This window comes from Pteropus medius, unplaced genomic scaffold, assembly GCF_902729225.1.
Source record: "Pteropus medius unplaced genomic scaffold, Ma_sr-lr_union100, whole genome shotgun sequence".
Lineage (NCBI taxonomy): Eukaryota > Metazoa > Chordata > Mammalia > Chiroptera > Pteropodidae > Pteropus > Pteropus medius.
Genome location: NW_024353909.1, coordinates 1,886,668 through 1,905,470, shown reverse-complemented (window position 1 = coordinate 1,905,470; position 18,803 = coordinate 1,886,668).

Genomic DNA, 18,803 nt, shown 5'->3' with positions numbered 1-18,803 from the left:
ATTTTCACCCTGTTCTTCAGTTGACCAGGTTTCTTTACCCAACGTGATGACCTAAACCTTCATTCATGGGGATTCAAAGTAGTGATGTAGTCTTTCATTAAGTTTTATCACTGGAGCTATACAAGAAGGTACTCCAAAGCATCCCCTGGGTTCTATATTCTTTCTTGTTACTATCGTATAGCAATAACCTATTGACATGAACACATCTCCCATGCCAACCCTAAACACCCTGCTTCACATATTTGTCAAATGGCACAAGAAGTCAGAAATGAGTGGATGGATTGGCTCAGCCTGAACTCAGTGGAGTAACTGCTATTCCCCTGACGGAAGCCATCTTTCTTTGGATACTAAGCCTCTAAAGCACAGATACCAGAGTTTCTGAGATGAGAAATGTTCCAGATATACAGTAAGTCCTCACTTAATACTGCTGACAGGTTCTTGGAACTGCAGTGAAACAATGCATGACAAAACTAATTTTACCATAGGCTAATTTATATAAACAAGAGTTAAGTTCCTAAGACATCTTGTCAATGTTATAACAAAGCAACATTGAATAAAACAATATTATTCAAGGACCTGCTATAGTTGACAGGCTTCACCATTCCAATCATTTCTTCATTTCAAGAATTCCATAATTATAGTTACAGAGGGTTTTCTTGAACTCCTCCAGTCTTCCAATAATTTCATAAAGTACCTAATTACCTATAGTAAAGCCCTTTCTGCGTAAAATGTCTGAAGTGCTTTTTGTTTCCTACACTGAACCCTGAGTGATACAGGAAGTAAAACATTTGAGTGGGTCATTAGCTGCACCTGTGAGACATATCATTCCCTTTTCCTCCCCCTTGGTTCCCAAGCTTATATAATCTCGATATGAAAGACATCACATTTTGATCACTAATTCAAAGCATACTTTGTATCCCATAGGACAGCACCTCAACTTCACAAAGTAGTCTCTGTTCTGAAGCTATAACAGAGTCTTCAATAGGCCATTCCACCTTTCTGGGCGATTCCATAAATTTCAAAAAAAATGGTTGATTGGCCTTTAGCATTCATTCCTACCTTCTTCTGTATGTTTCCTTGAAGTCAGGAGGCTGGAAAGTGAAAAATTATATTTCACAAACTCCATTACAACTTCTAGGAGATTGCATGAGTCTCACATGCACCGACTGTCTTACTTCTTTTGATGAAAAATGAATTCATGTTCAGAAACTATGTGGTGTAGGACACTATGATGGAAAATAAAGCTTTTAGTGAATCTAAGGATGGTGAGCTGGCTAACACACGACAGGTAATGAACGAAAATTCAAATTAAAAATTATTTTTGCTCCATGATGATACAATCTAATATAGATAGGTCTCTGGCTTATCTCCCTTGAGTATTGTACCATATTGGGGGCTACAGTTAGCAGGTTGGACATTCAGCAGTGACAGTAGCCAAGTCAACCTTGATGAGATTAAGTTTAAGAACTAAGGCTATCCCTGAGTATATTTGTAAACTAAAATAGTCTACTTCAGGTTGGTACTAACTTACCATGCAGAACCAGTGGTGATTAAGCCTCAATTTTTCTTTTCTCCTCAATAAATTGGTCATAGGAACTTCCCCCTTGAGACCATAAATAAGAAATGAAAAAAACATACTTGAGTTAGATTCCCTATATACTACCTCCACTTGAAAATGTATTACAGTTTAGCACACCCAAATATATGCCTAGGTGAATCATAACACACGTCATGGACAGCTCAGATTGAACAGTCATCTGGTATGCCATGGCTAAACATTTAGTCTCTAAAGCAAGATAAGAGCTATTTCTCAAGAGACAAGTTACTTGACTAAGAGAACATCGCTTTAGTCCCAAACCCCAGGGGCATTTGCTATGCTTTTCTTAGTGAGACAATACAATCTTCATATAGCATCCCAGTTTGTCAAGACACTGTGAGTAATGGGCAAGAAAGTATGCTCTGGCAATCAGAGAAATCCCTCAGGAAAAAAAAATGCAAGTGCTGGCAGTTGTACATTTTCTTAAAGTGGTGTTGAGGGTACAGTTGAGGGGATATGTGTGAGGCCTTGAGAGCATCTGCTACACATAGTAAGTGGCTCCAAGCAGCACAGACAAATATGGTATATATCTCCTTCAAAACAGACACATTAATTTCAGTGTCTCTTTCTAAATGGTAGAAAATTAAAACTTCAGCAGATATCCTGAAATTTCCCAAACCACGGGACCCTCTTACAGACTTCACTAACCAACTCAGGCCTTGTATTTTCATGGATAGTACTCCCATTTTCTGGTATGCATGTATTTAGAGTGTCTGCTACTTCATGTTCTCCAGACCATATCAGAATGAAATCATTAATTTCATGGCCTAGCTTGATATCCTTCAGGATAATGAGATGATCAATTTCTCTAGAGATTAAATTATAGCTCAGGATCAGGGGGTTTACATAACTCTGGGGCAAAGTGTCAAAAGTATATTGCTATTCATGCCAAGTATAAGAAAAATGTTATTGGTGTTCTAGATATCTTGAAATAGAAAAAAAAAAAAAAGGTTTGCAAATCAGTGATTAAAGCCATGTTCATTTGCTTCAGTAAAGATACCACAACTGGAACACTTGATTTAACCGAAGCTATTACCTATTAAGCTGTGATAATGATAATGCACCAGCATTCTCCAAGACCTATCTATACTAGAAAGTATATGAGGAAGTGATAAAACACAATATCCCTGCTTTTTGAATGGTTTATGGTGAGACATATCTCTGAAGTTTATGGTATTGTTTTCATTTACTCTCTTGGTAGTAAGATGAATTCCACTGGTTTCCACTTTGTCCTTCCTAATATATCTGAAGCCATTATGGGATTTTTCTATTGCTAATGCTATATATTCCAACAATAAATTCATAAATTAAAAAAATGAGAGATGCACTCAGGGTCCCATTGGGCCTATGATGAGACAGAGTTAGATCAAATCTTTATCATCTGAATTCCATACATACCATATTCTAACAGAAGAACCACATTGTGTTCTGAGTCCCCAGGACTTAGTGTTAGCTTAGAGCTAATATCTAATACTTTCTAAATGATCTAAGTATTTCTTTTTCCTGCAAGTGCCCAGTTTTCCTGGTGAATGGCTTATGTCCCTTTGAAAAAGATGAGATTTATGTACACTTATTGAGATGTTATTGTAGGTTTCTCCCTCTCAAGGGTATCTAGCCACCCCTTCATTTAAAGAATTCTGAAACTGTAAATATAGATTTGGGACTTTTTTAAGAGATCATGACTGTTATAGATGTTCAAGCTAGGCCTTAGTTTCAAGTAAGCAGTTTTTCTGTTATTTACATTAAGGAGAACCTAATCAGGCTACCTATCTCTTTTAATCCTAGTTACCACCAAACACTGTAGCTGATCAAACTAGTATCATACCAGCTCTGATGCATATTATGATAACCATGCCTACATTGTCTCTGTGGTTTTGAGCTGCTACTTAGCCTCTGTCACCCTGAGATCCATGTAACCTCACTAAACTCATGGAACCCTCCCACCAGCATTCTTGCCTTAAAGAGAACGGCCACTTCAGCACTTTTCCAAGACCTGGAATACTCTCATTAATGTACATCTAAGTGCCTGAAGAGAGTATCTTCTGAATCTTCTTAGTAGCAGTCCCTGACCTTTTTGGCACCAGAGACCAGTGTTCCTACGAGAATCTAATGCCTGATGATCTGAGGTGGAGCTGAGGCGGTGATGCTAGTGCTGGGGAGCAGCTGCAAACACAGATGAAGACTCGTTCACTTGCCTGCCACTCACCTCCTGCTGTGCAGACTGGTTCCTAACAGGCCAGCCTGGGTTTATGGGGACCCCTCTCTTAAAGGACATGGTTAGAGTTAGGCACTCTAACATTTCTAACTTCCTGAGCAGTTAAATGCCTAATGTGATATGAAGGACTCTCACTTAAACTAGTTAGTATATTCACAACTATTAATTCAGCCAAATTTAAAATTATACTCCTTAGTCCTTGTTCTTGTACCTCCAGAACCCATTTATACACATCAGATTTTTGCAAATAAAAACTACCAAACTCCTGCAGTTTTGACTCTGTATTTGGTATTCTAGGGCATGCTGGGATCTGTCTTTAGGTATAGGCATGGAGATAGTCTATGATGTTGAGAACAGGCCATAAGGAGAATTGGATTCCCTTTGCAAGGAGGTCATTCCAAGGTTTTCAAGCAAGACAGGACAAGAAGGCTCATGGGGTTGGTAGTTCATTACAGTCCAAGTCATTCAAATCCTTCCTTATAACCTCAGCCCAGTTCTGAGGTTTCACTCTTTTACCATCAATATACTTTTACACCAGGCAGTGAGTTCAATTGACTTGGTGATTCAATAACCTCAGGGGTCAATCATCCTTTACTTTGAATTTTCTCAGCTCCATGGCTACAAGAGACAAGGCGTTCTTTAGGTTTGTAATAGAAAGTCCCTTTCTCAAATCAAGAACTTAGAACTTTGAGTTTTTTGTTCTTTTTCTTTAAACTGTCTAGCAACAAATATATGAATACATATATTAGAAGTAACCAGTCCTTGCATCCTTTTATTTATCAATTAATATCCTGTATTGCAAGTTATGGAAACCTATGTTGGCTTATTTAAGCAAAAATTTTTAATAAAATGTTTATTTAAAAAAAATACTGTCAAGCTCACAGAATTGTCATGGAACCTAAAGATGCTGGTTCTGAGCTATGAAGCTCCAGGTAATACCTAGAATCTCAGCAGTGAGGTCTAGTGAGGACATCATTGATGTTCCTGCTGAGCCCTACTACAGACACTTGGGGAACATCAGTAAACAATGGATAACGCAGATGCCACCACTCCCCAGTAACTCACTCCTTTTAAAATTGTCACAAAGAAGCATTTCTCATGGTTATCTCTGAACCAGGAGCATCCTATGGGTAGAACCTGTTATGCATGCCTATATTCTTATAATAAGGAAGATCTGAAACCCTTCTGTGTTTATGGTGGGTGGCAGGCTGCCACTAAGACTCAAAGCATTGCAGAATTTTCTCAGCATAGAATAGGGATTCAGATAAAATTTAGCAACACATCAACTATTCCCAAAATAATCTAATAGAAACAAATCAAATTAAGTTTTCTAGAACTGAAGGTGATGCATAAAATACAACTATGTGCATAAAATTAACAGAAATTTTAAAAATTAAAACACCCAATACTGGTAAAATGTGGGGTAATAGCATTCTTATACTCTATACTATAGGAGTGGAAGCTTTCTGGAGAGCAATAAGGCAGCACACATCTCAAAGCCTTTCTATGTCTACTTTTGTGCCTATCTTTGGTTTCTAAAATTTTTATAGTAAACAGTTTATAATCAGAGAAAATAAAGTCTTAAAAATTAAATTAAAAATTTAACATTACTAAGCTTTCAAGCAAAACACAGCTTGCATTTTATCTTTTGGAGAAACCTACTCAATATTATATTCTTCTTTTTTTTCCTTATATTCCCGTATTTGTTCAGGAAGTATTTATTAAGCATCTGGGTGTCTACTTTATATCAGCAGCTGGTGGTTGTGAAAATTACATTATTTTGTTGACATATTTTAATTGACAGAGAAACCAGAATACAAATTGGCGTCTTCAAGTTCTCAAGTTAAACTTGAATTGGCATCTCATGTCCTAAATGCTCTTAACTATACACCAATTGCTCTACTACAAATTAAGGTGATAATGGGCACTAAACTTTTATATGGCATAGATCCCCCCAGTATTAGGAACTAAAGACTCAAGGATCTATACATTTCTAAAGCCCAAAATTCATTGCAAATTCACAGCAAATTCTACCCAAGTTATATCTAATAATACATCTAGAGTTCCTAAACTATTGTTCACAGACAACACAAAAGGCCAGTTGCAGGATAAATACTATATTTTAATGGAGGCTGATTTTACCTCTAACCACAGCACTCCAGGTATTTGGTTTACTGGTGTCTGGTACTGATAAAATTACTAAATATTAAAGAGTTATGTAAAGAATGTCAAGAGTTTCCCTGCCCCGTCTGGTCTTCAGTGTTTTTTGTGAAAATGTTGAGAGTTCTTGATGTTTTCGTTTCTTGAAATTCTTTTTGGAGAATCCAAAATTCAGCAATAATTCCAATGAGGCTTCCTGGCATGTGTTCTAGATTGGTCTCCACATTAAATTGATAAATCAAGAGATTTATTTCCTCAATAGGTCAAAATCATCATTACTTTCCTCTTGCCTTTTGGAGGAAAAGAACTTTATCCTTCTATGTGATTTATTCTTTTCATGGGCATCCATTCAACACTGAGCTATTGTTTCAGAACAGGGAAAATGTATTCCTTTTACAGGTTTATTCCTTCAACTGGAATTTGTTTAAGTAGGTTCCACTGCACAAACACAAAAAGCCCTAATACATGCAGACTGGGTCGGCCTCATGCCATCAAATGTCACCGCTGACGGGTGATGGCACTTATATAGATTTACACAACAAAAACTACATTAAAAATGTTAAGGTGGTGAGACAAAGGCACAAAGGCCTAGAAATTCACAGCTCAGGATTTAAACATACTATATCTAAGAGGAAGGGAGTGCATTAGGGTAATGGGAAGGTGACAGCGTCCCTATTATACCTACAGTGCTAGACATTTAATCTCTAACTGAATTTCCTGGTGGTGCTTGCTTTGTCTCATTCTTGGGACCTTATGTTTTTTAATGACATTATTGTTGTGTAAATGTTCTTATTTTATAAAGTAATTTCAGGTTGATTATCATCTGTTTATGCAATTAGTGTAATTATACCTAATTACAGAGTAGAAACAACATATATAATTAGTTTATTAGAGGTATAACTGTGATATGTAATGATTTTAAAATCCTTATGAAACTTTGTTAACAAATATTCCATGAATACGAAAGCAAAATATTTAGATGCCAGCTCTCTTTATACATTTTTTCATATAGTTAGTAATCATTAGCTTTAGTGCCTGTCAAATTTAGTGTTAAAAATCATAATGCCATGTTAGAGGGAATACAATCATAAAAACTGTGCTTAAGAAAATTAAAAACACTCTGGTGTTTTCTTTAAGGTTTGGTTTTGCAAACCTCTCTTCAATTAAGATTTACCTACAGAGCATCAGACTCAGGTGAATTCTGATAGTAAAATTATAAACCCGGTAAAGAAATTTATATGTAACACCATGACATACGATACCCACATGTGTTATGTGGCATTCCCAACAAACTAATAATATTGCCCCCTTTATTCTCATATTCAGTCCCTCTAAACCAAAAAAAGATCTAAAAGATAATAGACTGAAAATGTTTTGATATACATAAAATAATAATGAATGTGAATGGTAACTGAAAAATAAAAATCATTTAAAAATCAAATAAAAATGCTTTGATATTAAAAAAATAGATTATTAAATGAGAAAGATGACACATGCTTCCAAAATCAACCAAGAGTCTTATGAAGGAGTTGAAAATACTGAAAGAGAACATGAACGGAACTCACATGCAATAAATGCATATTAACGTAGATTATCCCCATTTATTTATTACATTTCTATTTCTGTTATTGGTCACTTAAGAAAATATTATTTAACCATTCCTTCCCATCTCAAAATGTTGAAACTAAAAAATGCAATATAAATAAACTGAAGCATAGATTTGCTGCTTTTGAATTATGTGGTACATTCTCTCATGTGAATAAAAACAATCAAATATCCTCAATTATTGCTTACTGCTGAGACAAGGATCAGAGGGTCTAATTTACACCACTGGAAATTTTAAGCAATAGTATCAGAAAAGCAACACTTTAAATATTAGCAGCACACTACTGTAAAAATACTACTCTTCATTTGGATACGTAGTAACTTTATGAACAGTGAATTCCATCTTTATCAGAAGGCAAGTATTCTCAGCATTTGGTCTACAAACAAACTGGTATTAAAATAGACCCTGGGCTTCCATTATTACTGAAATAAACTATCAACTTAAGTTTCCAGTCTTTCAGCTAGGATATTATTCATTTAGAATCACACTAAGCATATTCAATACATAAATTTCTTTTTTAAATTAATGGAACAAATATTTTCTTAAAAATTCAAGGTAAAAAGATTCTTTGGTTCTTACTTAAGATTACCAGGAGTTATTACTCTGAGAAAAGGAGGCATATGTTTTCGTTCCTTGACTCCTCTGTCAAAAAAAAAAACAAAACGACTCATAAAATTCAGTTGTTGACATATATGAAAATTACAAAAAACCCCTGTAAAGTGATGCAAATTTAAGTATACATTTTCTGAGGATAAGGACCATGACTTTTAGTTCTTCATTCCTCCATGGCACCATGAACAATGCCTTGCATAAAGGAGTTACCCATATAATTACTGAATTTAAAAAAACGAATGAATAAATAGAAAATCAAAACATACAATTAATTTTCCACAGGATAAATCAACTGATAATAAGCTTTTTTCATCTTTTATTTTCTCCCTATTTTTCTTTTTAGAAGGACTTACAAAGTTGGTATAAAAAAAAGTCAAATGTTCAGACTTTCTTCCACTTACATATATTAAATTGTATAATATAAAGTGATATTCTAACAAAGTGTCTGGCACAAAATAATCATTAGAAGTGTTAGTACATGAAGTTCAGAAAGAGATATAGATTCCCTGAAAAAGTCTGAAAACCATCAAGGAAAACCCCTCATACAATCACAGTGACTTAAGAAAAACTGAGTGCCACCTGGTTCTGGCAATTCTTGACAAATAACAGGAGCTTAATAATTATTCATTTCTTCCCATTCCTTTCTGGCTTCCCTGCTGGTAGCAGAGCCTATGTTTGGGAAGAGGCTACCTGGGTAAAGACCATTACTACATTCTACAAGGGAACCCCTCTGCTGGCTCTCAGAAGTACTGCTCTGTTTACTGTTTCCCCCTGTACTAGGGGGTTCTAACAAAGTGGATCGGCCATAGAGACATGAACAATTGTCTGACATTAAATGGGGTAGCAATAGGAGATAAACAATGGGAAAAAGAGAAGAATATGACTACTAGGCAGCAAGACCCAGACATACTTGTTTTTACTTTCCTGCTATACCCGTAAATGTTTTAAAATGTATTAAACAATCAACTTGCCACTGGCATCAATCTATAAAAGTTGATATAGACCAAATATAAAGAAAGCTTTTTTCCCATCTGTACTTTAGAATCTGAGGCCAAAGTTATCAGAAGAAGAAATGGGTTGTACAAGACCAACTTTTTTTTTTTTAACCTAGGAAGTGTCTACCCTACAGTCAGTCATGCCTGGACCTGGCAACTGATGCCATCCCCGTGGCCTAGACATGAACCCTATGGTGCAGATGAGGGAGGGTGTGAATGCATGCTTCTCAGACAAAAGTCATGCATCATGAGTTTGCTGACTTGTGCAGCTGTGCCCAGCTTATGGAGAGGTTAGCACCCTACCTTAAAATTTGCAAAAGGCCTAATCCAGATAGAATGGAATCCATGGACAATACTGACAACCAAATGACTAAACAGAAGCATCTATAATTTCTAACCCAAGAACTGCATCAGTGCATGTCTGACCAGTACAGAGATAAAAAAAAAAAAAAAAAAATTGTGTGACATCCTGAAAGGGACCAAGGTAAAAAGAGCTAATAGTCACTGGATCATATTAGGTCCTTTATGCATATCAGATGAGGAATGTATTGCTCATCTTTGCTCTTTGAATTAGATTCATAAGTCTGAAAACTGTGACAACTTCTCAGTCTCTATCTGGCTCTGAAAGTACAATATCTTTGTCTTATTCTGTCACTACTTTTTGAAAGAGGTCCATTGCCCCAAACAGAACAGCAAGATATTAAACTTTGAAAAATGCCTTCCTATATTTTCTCCAATAAGCCATTACTTTAAAAGTTGGAGATTAAAAATGGAAACATTTCCCTAGTTTTAGACTAATGTGGCATTTACACATTCTTCCATGCCATTTGAATGCACTCACCAGGCTGGCATCCATTCTAAGCACAGTATAAAGTCTAGAAAGGCATTTTATTCGTTCCAGGTGTGCTCGACTGGCTTATTTATGGTCTGACTTCCTTTCATAGTGTGAGAAACCTTAGCTTTCTGCCAGCTGCAAAGGATTGTTAAGAAGCATTTTAAGTTTAAAAATATATAGCAACACTTCTCTCTCTCTCTCTCTCTTCCCCTCTCCCCTCTAGCTCCCCACTGCCCCCACTTTCCCTTCCCTCCTCCTCTCTCCTTTCCCATGCTCCTGCCCCCACACTTCATGTACCTTCTTGCATTGGTTAGTCCGTGACTTATCTAAATAGGCATTTAACTGTACTCACCATCAAAGAAGGTGCCCGTGCAGGCAACAGTGTATTAACTTAATGAGTACCAGAATGGATAAGAAGAAAGGTACAGAGCTGTTAACTCAGCTCAAGTTATCCTTCCTGAGAACACTCATCACTTTCAGCAGGAACGAACACACACACACACACACACACACTCACTCACTCACTCACTCACTCACTCACTCACTTCTCTCCCATTTGGTTCCAGAAAAGCTGGAGGGTCATCACAATGGAGTACAGCTGAAAGGGACATCTGATATGCAAAGAGGCGCTATGTGATGTGCTTATGTTTTGTGTACACAGTCATGTAACCTAAGTTTAAATGTTTTCTCACTCATGACTAACATCAAAAGGTCCCCAGGCAGTATTTCCTTGTGCAACTATTTAAGTAGTCCTGATTAAAGATGACTATTTGCCTCTTTAGCTGCCACATTACAACCCAGATATGGATATAAAAAGACAAAATAATTTTGAAAGGTAAATTTTCAATACTATAAAAGAAAATAAAATGTATTTTAATTTAAACAATATTTTACATATATGTAGAACTAGATAAATAATTTGAGCTGAAATAACTAGTTCTACCCATTAAAAAACTGCACTCAATTAGGATGAATTTTAAGTGTTTCTAAAATGACTAGGGTTTTTAAAAATTATTTGAGGGAGTCATTTATGACAATTACGACTTTAAAAAGAAAAAGGCATGTGAATGATGGCAAAGATGAGACATAATTGGCAATCAGCAATAAAAAGGTTGACAAGACTTGAACATTTTTAAATAAAAAATTACTAAATCCAAACAACATGGATTCCAGGAAAATCTGAGTGCTTAACTAATAAGATCACAGAGTAGCTATGTTTCTTGGAAAAGAAATCTCATTTTTATTGGGAAGGCGTGGTTCAAAAAATTACCACATAATTTAGAGATCCACGGGAATCTTTGGCATTTCAAAACTTGAGCAGAGCCTTTGGAAAAAGCTCATCATAGCTCCTTTCAATCTTTAAGGAAGCTGGTACTCTGCGATGGAGTTGTTAAACAGCCTGGCCATGCCAAAACTCATCATAGCACTGCCCCAGGGAGGCTGCTAGCTGCCTGACCCCAGCGCTCAGAGTGGGACTGGAACAAAAGGCTAGCATCCATTTCAAAAAGAACCCCAGGAAGCATCTGCAGGAGGATGAAGAGTGTTGAGGTGGAAGCTGGAAGACAGTGGGAGTGAGGAAAGCACTAGCTAAGGAAGGCGAAGAGAGCTGGGAGGAAAGCAAGCTAAGCCAGCAGGTTTATTGGCAGATGTCGCACACAAGATTGCTAGGCAATGGTCAATTTCCAGACAATAACAGCAGAATAACCACAAAACAGTAAAAATGAGAGATCATGAAGAATGCACAGAGAAATGACAAAGAGAGGAAAAGGGAGAGGGAGGGAGGGAGAGAAGGAGGGGAGTAAGAAAAGGGAAAAAGCAAAGGAAGAAAAGAATATGGAAGTAGGAGAAAAAGCCACTTGAGAAAGTAAGGTTTAGCAACATAAATTACTAGGAATCTTTGTGTTTACAGACTGTTGAGTCTATCTAGGCTGGCTAATGGCATACTATTCCTTTTCTTGTGCTGTCAAGAAGTATTACTGATGGTTAATAGCATTAAAATCCTTATCATCTTATTTATTTTATTAATCCCATTCAGGTTTAACATTACTAGCACACAACTGTAAATAGCAATAATAATGCCAGGGTTGGTATCAATGACGCTGAAGGGCATTATGTAAAATGCAGCCAACAAGCAGGAGCGAGATGACAGGTTCTTACAAACCTTTACATTAGATTAAGAAAAAGCCCTGTACAGATTCACCAAACTGTGATCTTAATATGATATAGCATCCTCTGTCCTTTGATGTCCCTCCAGAATTACTTGTCATTTTCCAACATTTAAAAAACAAATTTCAACATCCAAGGAGCATTTTAAAAAGAGTTAATGTATATTTAAATAATGCATGATCTTTAACCCTTTCCTTCTGCTTCTGTGCTTCTCCCAAAGTTAAAGCCATACTTTCATATAAAACTTTGATTTGTCAAATACCTTTTAAAAAACAACAATGCTATAATCCCACATTAACCCCATTAAAAACATGGGGTTATAGCTTTAGATAATATTTTTATTTATTCACTCAAATAAGTGTTTTACAGTTATTTAATAAGTTCACATAATTAAGGACTTGAACTGTCTTGGGTGGGCTGGAATCCCTGTAGGGAATCTTCAATCCTTAGCAAATTTCAGGACAGCAAACACTCAAAAAAAGGTTATTCTACCTTATTCTGTCAGGCTTGTGGAATTTCTCAAGATTTTATACATTTTTATATATATCTGAGATTTTTAAGTAAAAGCCCCTCTGATAAGCTCTGTGGGCTCTAACAGCATGTATTATACAACATGCACAACCGCCCCCATTGTCAACATGGGGAGTAAAGGTGATTATAATATGATGAGTGAATTGGATCATGGAATTAAAAAATCAGTAAGGTTGAAAGCAATTATCTTGACAATTAAAAGCCTCAACTGTAGTGAAGTTTTGTTAAAACAAAGTTTATAGAAATTAAATTTAGAGATATTAGGTAATCCCACCTAAGGAAGGATGATCTGTAATAGACAGTAGTAGATAAATCTTGGAATAGATGACACTAAAGCATTCAAAGGGGTCCAATTAAGTTGGTCTAAATATCAGAAAAAAACACCAGTAAAGAATATCGAAGGTTTTTTTAAATGATAAATCTGCTATATAAGCTTACAAATTGCACGAAGGACTCATTAATCAGATTATTTTATGGTTCGTCTCAGCACTGAGTTTTGGAACTTATGTTAAATTCAGATGTGACTTCTAAGGAGAAAGGGAAAAAGCTATATCTGGCAATATAAAGCTGTTCCAGGTGACTTTTTTTTAAGTTGAACACTGTCATCTTCCAACATATTTTCTAGTATTTCCCCAGAAGTACCTTTATTTTTAGGGGTTTGTCCTAAACAATATAACACTCTTGAGAAAGTAGCTGCTTAGTCTAGGCTTATCTTTACTTAACTGGAGCTTCAATCAACAAATATTTATGAGTACATATTAGAGTAATTATAACTTTTCTAGGCATCTGTTTACCAAGTGATATGATACGCTTTTATTTTATTAAACCTCACCAGACTACTTGTAAATTTTTGTCCCTTAAGGAAATTGAATCTTAACCTAACAGTCATTGATTTCCCTGACATTGCACCAGGCAAGAGTCAAAACTGCACCAAACTCCAACTGCAAATATATGAGATGATGTAGAGAAGTCTAAACCAGGATTCCAGCCCTTCCTAACTCACGACCAAGTTGTAAAAATAAATACAGTGAAAACTACATAGTATAAGATGTAAATCACACATTAAGGCATAAGAGATGCCAAAACACTTTGCAACTACTTTGAAACAAAACACCACTACTCCCCTGGAAACAATGGCATGTCTAGTAAATCTATTTTATTTAAAGGGTTAAATAAGCCAGTGAATACCAACAACTGTTCTTTGGCTAATGTACACAGGTGGTCTTGGGAATCTACTGGCCTCTGAGATTTTGCTAATTGTTTTTCCAAGAATATTCTTCAGTCTCTTTCAGGCTCTATCTTGAGTAAGTGTTGCCATGGGAAAGCCTGGGTATTCCACTTTTTATACTGGTTGCACAGCCACTGTAAAGAGTAGAGAGCAATTTTTGTAACCAGCTGCTGACCACACCCTAACCCCAGGCAGCTGTCTTGCTTTATGAACTACTGGTCATGACAAGATGTGGGGATGGTGCATTATAAACCATCACCATTCAAAACAATGCAAAGTCTTGACGATTGTGGGAGAAGGTGGATAGAGGACACAGAAAATCATATATAGGTCCACTCTTGCCATCTCGGAATGTAAACGATGGGGGTTCAGACACACATTCTCACTTAAATGTCACTTTTCAATAGACTGGTTAACCAAAAGCTTCTGTACAGCATATAAAGGGACTCACACATTCCAACTATAAAGGCCTCAGAGGAAGTAGTCATTTACAGCTCATCCTTCCATACATGTCTTCAGTGCTTTGGTCAGGTGGCCAGAAAGCACAGGAGTGAAGAAAGGGCACACTTTCCAGTCACTCTAGCAGAACCTGTCAAATCTCCAGTGTTATTAGCATCTCCATTCACTGGTGCCTAACTGAAGCAAAAAAATTGGGTAGGGAGGGAGCCTCTTGCAGGACTGCAACAATTATAAGAAATAAAGCAAAATTCCTCAGTGGAATTTAGGAAGGTTTCCGGTAAAATGGTTTCAGAGCCCAGAATTCCTAGCACACCTTAGGATGGAATTTCCAAAGGCAGAAGGGATATAGTTGGCTTGGTGCTTTTGGGCCCAGTGATTTAGCATCCTGATCACTTGATTTTCAGGGAATCAGGAAAAGAGTTCAGGCTGTAAAATACTTTTCTGCTCATTTTTCACTGCTGCAGCTTCAGAGGTTACCAAAGTCTGTAAGGGCACAGAATATAAAAACAATGTTTCCCACAGCAGACCTGCAAGGCTGGGCCCTCAAGTCCTGAGTGGCCCATCATCAGAAACCCTTCTCCCTTTGTTACATCTGCTGGGCCTTCCACTAAAGAAATGAATTAGATAGACAGGGAAGGGGAGGAGGCAGAGGGGAGTGGGGGATGGAAGGAAAGCTGGTGCAAGAATATATTTTCTACGTCTGGATAAGGGAACAGGATTCTAGGTAATTGCCTGGTTTTCTCATTGTTCTCTGCTGCCATTCCGAGATTCATAGAGGGGCTGAAAGGATCTCTCTTTTTCCCCTTCCCTTCTAATTCTTCACTCCCCCTACTGACCCTCCAAATCACCCCTCCCCGCTTAATCCCTTTCCCTCCCCTCTCATGGTACATATTCCATCCTAGGAAGAAAAAAAAAGTAATTTGTCTGTTTTATTTATGATGCAATGAAGGTATGCTGCACGCGTCAGGCAGGATAGCCTGACACTGGTCAAACTATCTGACAGCCAAGAAGAACTGCCTTCATACTCCAATGAGTGTATATTTTAACCATTTGTCCACCACAGCACACCACTAAGATTTTGCCAGGATTCACAACACGGTTTTTTTTTTTAATCTATTTTGTTGCATCTCAATTAAACTTAGAATACAAGGTGTTTTCAAGGAATCTTTTGTCTTACATGTGTACCTTAAAATATGCAGACGTGGCATATGTCATTTGGCAAAATTCAAAATTGTCTGAATATTCCAACGAAAGACAGACCTCTGGGGATGGTCTTAGAACTTCACAAAATTCAAGAATCTAGAACAAGTCCCAAATCAAGATACATCACTTAGTAATCAGATCCAGAAAGTGAAATTAGCTCAAATGAAATAAAAAATTCAACCTATTTCTCCTCAGAATTATATATGAAAGCACAGGTCAAAGAGCTAGAACAGTCTTGTTATGAATAATGCTGAGAAATCACATTAAATAAAAAGCCCTCAGGGATATAAAGACTTTTATCACAGAAAGAGCCAGTTGGTAGGTATTTGGTAGTTTACTGTCTAAGTTTAAATGAAAATGTTTACTCCACCATTTGCAAATTGAGAATTTTAAGAAAGAATTTGACAGCAACAAACTGAGTGGCCAAGAGACCATTTTATTGTATTTATTCCTTTTCAATTCTCGTTGCATTGTACTCGCTGGGACCCATGGTCTACTTGCCAAATGCACACTCGCTTGGGTACACTCGGAAGTGTATTCTCTCTTTACTTTCAACAGCAAACCCCAATTCCAGAGGGCCTGCCTCACATCCATTCTCTCTCTATCCCCTGTTGCATTGCCACCAGCAATTTAATTCTCCTTTTCAGACATAAAAGGACACACTGGGTTTTAACAATTATACTTTTGATTTCCTCATAAAAAACAATGCTCAGAATTAGGCTCCAGACAATCTGTTCTTGTCCTGCAAAGGCCTGTGGGGCAAGATTTCTGAAAGAACCAATGGGATTTCTGCTGACTGAAAATATTTTTATTTTAATAAACTACAAAAGAAAAATGCTGGGGAAAAAAACTCACAACAGGTTCAGAAATGTAATGTAATGCACACAGCATGAAACAGAAACAAAGACCCAGCAGACAGGGAGTGTGATGAATGGTCCTAACCACATCGTATTTATTTATTTTTTAAAAATCTGCATTTGCTTTTCATCTGCAAATGAAAGGAATGGGGAGAAAGTGAATATGCATTCCAAAGAATTTCTTTTGGTGTAACAAGAGCAAATGCAAATATTATAAACTCAAGCGGAATTAAGAGTCTAAGAGCAACAAAGATACAGAATGGCTGAAAAATCAGGGTTCCCACTGTGGGTTTTTTGCACTCGCTGTGGAAGGTGGCGAGAAAACGCAGTACAATTACAGACTCAAGACTGAGGAGTAATCACAGCACTGAATGCTTCTACTTTTTAAATCAAATGCGAAAGTTAAATTGAGTTTTCTTGAGATGACAGGAAAAAAAATATGTGGTATACTTTTTCATAACTTCAATGTATATTTAAAAATTCTAAGACAGTCCTTTAAAAAAAAATCAAGATGTTAAGATCACTTAATAGTGTACATGTACGAGTTGGAATAATATTTAAAATTTTCAAGCCATGTAAAAGCCACCTACCCTTTTCTCTGTAAGTACTGTTCCCACGGTGTTAGGAGGAACAAGGCAAATTCAACTGTTTGGATTTTGTAGTGCGCATGATGCACTTAACAGACCATAAAAGTTAACATATTTTGGAAAGGGTACTAATTTACAAATAATTAATTAGGTGTATCTCACTAGCCATGGAAGAAAGTACGCATATTTTTTGTAGGAAGGGGTGCTATGTATTTTATATATACATATACATATATACATGCGTGTTTGTGAATGAAGAGAGAAAGAGAACCATTCTTTTAAGTTGTATCAGTATTGGTGACACAAAATGCACAGAAATTTCGCAGATTAAAAGTCTTCAATTTTTAGTGAAAAATAACAAATCTATCTGACATTGTAACTCTAAATATCTGGGAGGCTTAAGAGTACTTTGTATATCTTGTTATCATATTTAATTTTTAATATTCAAGGAGTTTTAAGTAGTATTCCTTTAAAACAAAAGGACACAACACAAATAACTTTTTAGGATTTGTTTAGATTAAGGGCATAAGTAATGCTCAACTGTTTATGATAGCACAGGGAGAAAATACCCCTCAAAGATGAGCTACTTTGACATATGTAAACATATTATTCCTGTTCTATAGTTCTGGAAAAGAATAATCAAATGTTGGCCTTGGTAACTATGATAGGATAGAACAATGTCAGTATAAGAGACTACAGTATATGACCATAATAAACTTGCCAAAATAAAATTCTTTCAAAATTGGTGGAAACTAACTACCATGATTGTGAATGTACAATATCCATATGATATAGAATGGGCCATTTGATATAAATAAACTTGCTAATATAAAAATTTGTGGCAGCAAAATAAACATCTGGATGATAACCTACAATTCTGAATCTCCCTATGTTTTAATTTTGAGAGGATTATAATTTATATTTTCAAAATAGTTCAGAACGGGCTAACAAGATAGATCACATCACTCTACGTAACCTGATTAAATTTCACATTGGAAACTGACAAGACTCCTCCATGATCTTCCCTTATAGTAATTGTCCTGCCATTTTGCGGCTTTTGCTCCACCTGGCTCAACCGCAGCCGTCATAAATCGCTGACTACAAAGCAGCATGACTTGAGAGCCAGCTCCAAAAATATAAGTTTCAAAAATTAAACCACTTACTGTCCCTCCTCTTCATTTAGAGACAATAAATTTTGTGCTGGGGTTATTTTGCTATATAGTAATTGCACATTAATAAAAACATATGTGGTGAGAAGCAAATAAATAAATTGCACTCCACAAAAGCATCTTAACACGAAATCACATTTTTCAAACTGCTTTAGAAAAAGAACTGAGAAAATGCTGGCAAGTAAATAGGAAAGCAAGCAGCGAAAGAGAAATTCTCAAAGGTATTTCCAAACTTGCATTCACGATGTGAAAATCGGTATGAGCTGCAGATTCCTGTAATATTCCCAAGACATAAGTTTTTGAGCATTTTTCCTATTTTAGTTATTGTGTTTTTAAAGAGCGCTTTACATGTTTCTTTTTTAGATTTTTCAATAAACAAAAACCATATAATTTTTTTTTCAGTGTTTATGAATTTCTATACCGGGAAGGTGGCTTATTTTGCCTATTGAAGCTGATCTATTGAAATGATCATTAGCCACTTGATCATTTTTCACACATCCTTAAACTAAGCCTTCACAATACCTCTAGCACTTTTCTCCTGGTCAGCAGAAAGTGGAACCTCCCCTGTAAAGTCCAGAAAACC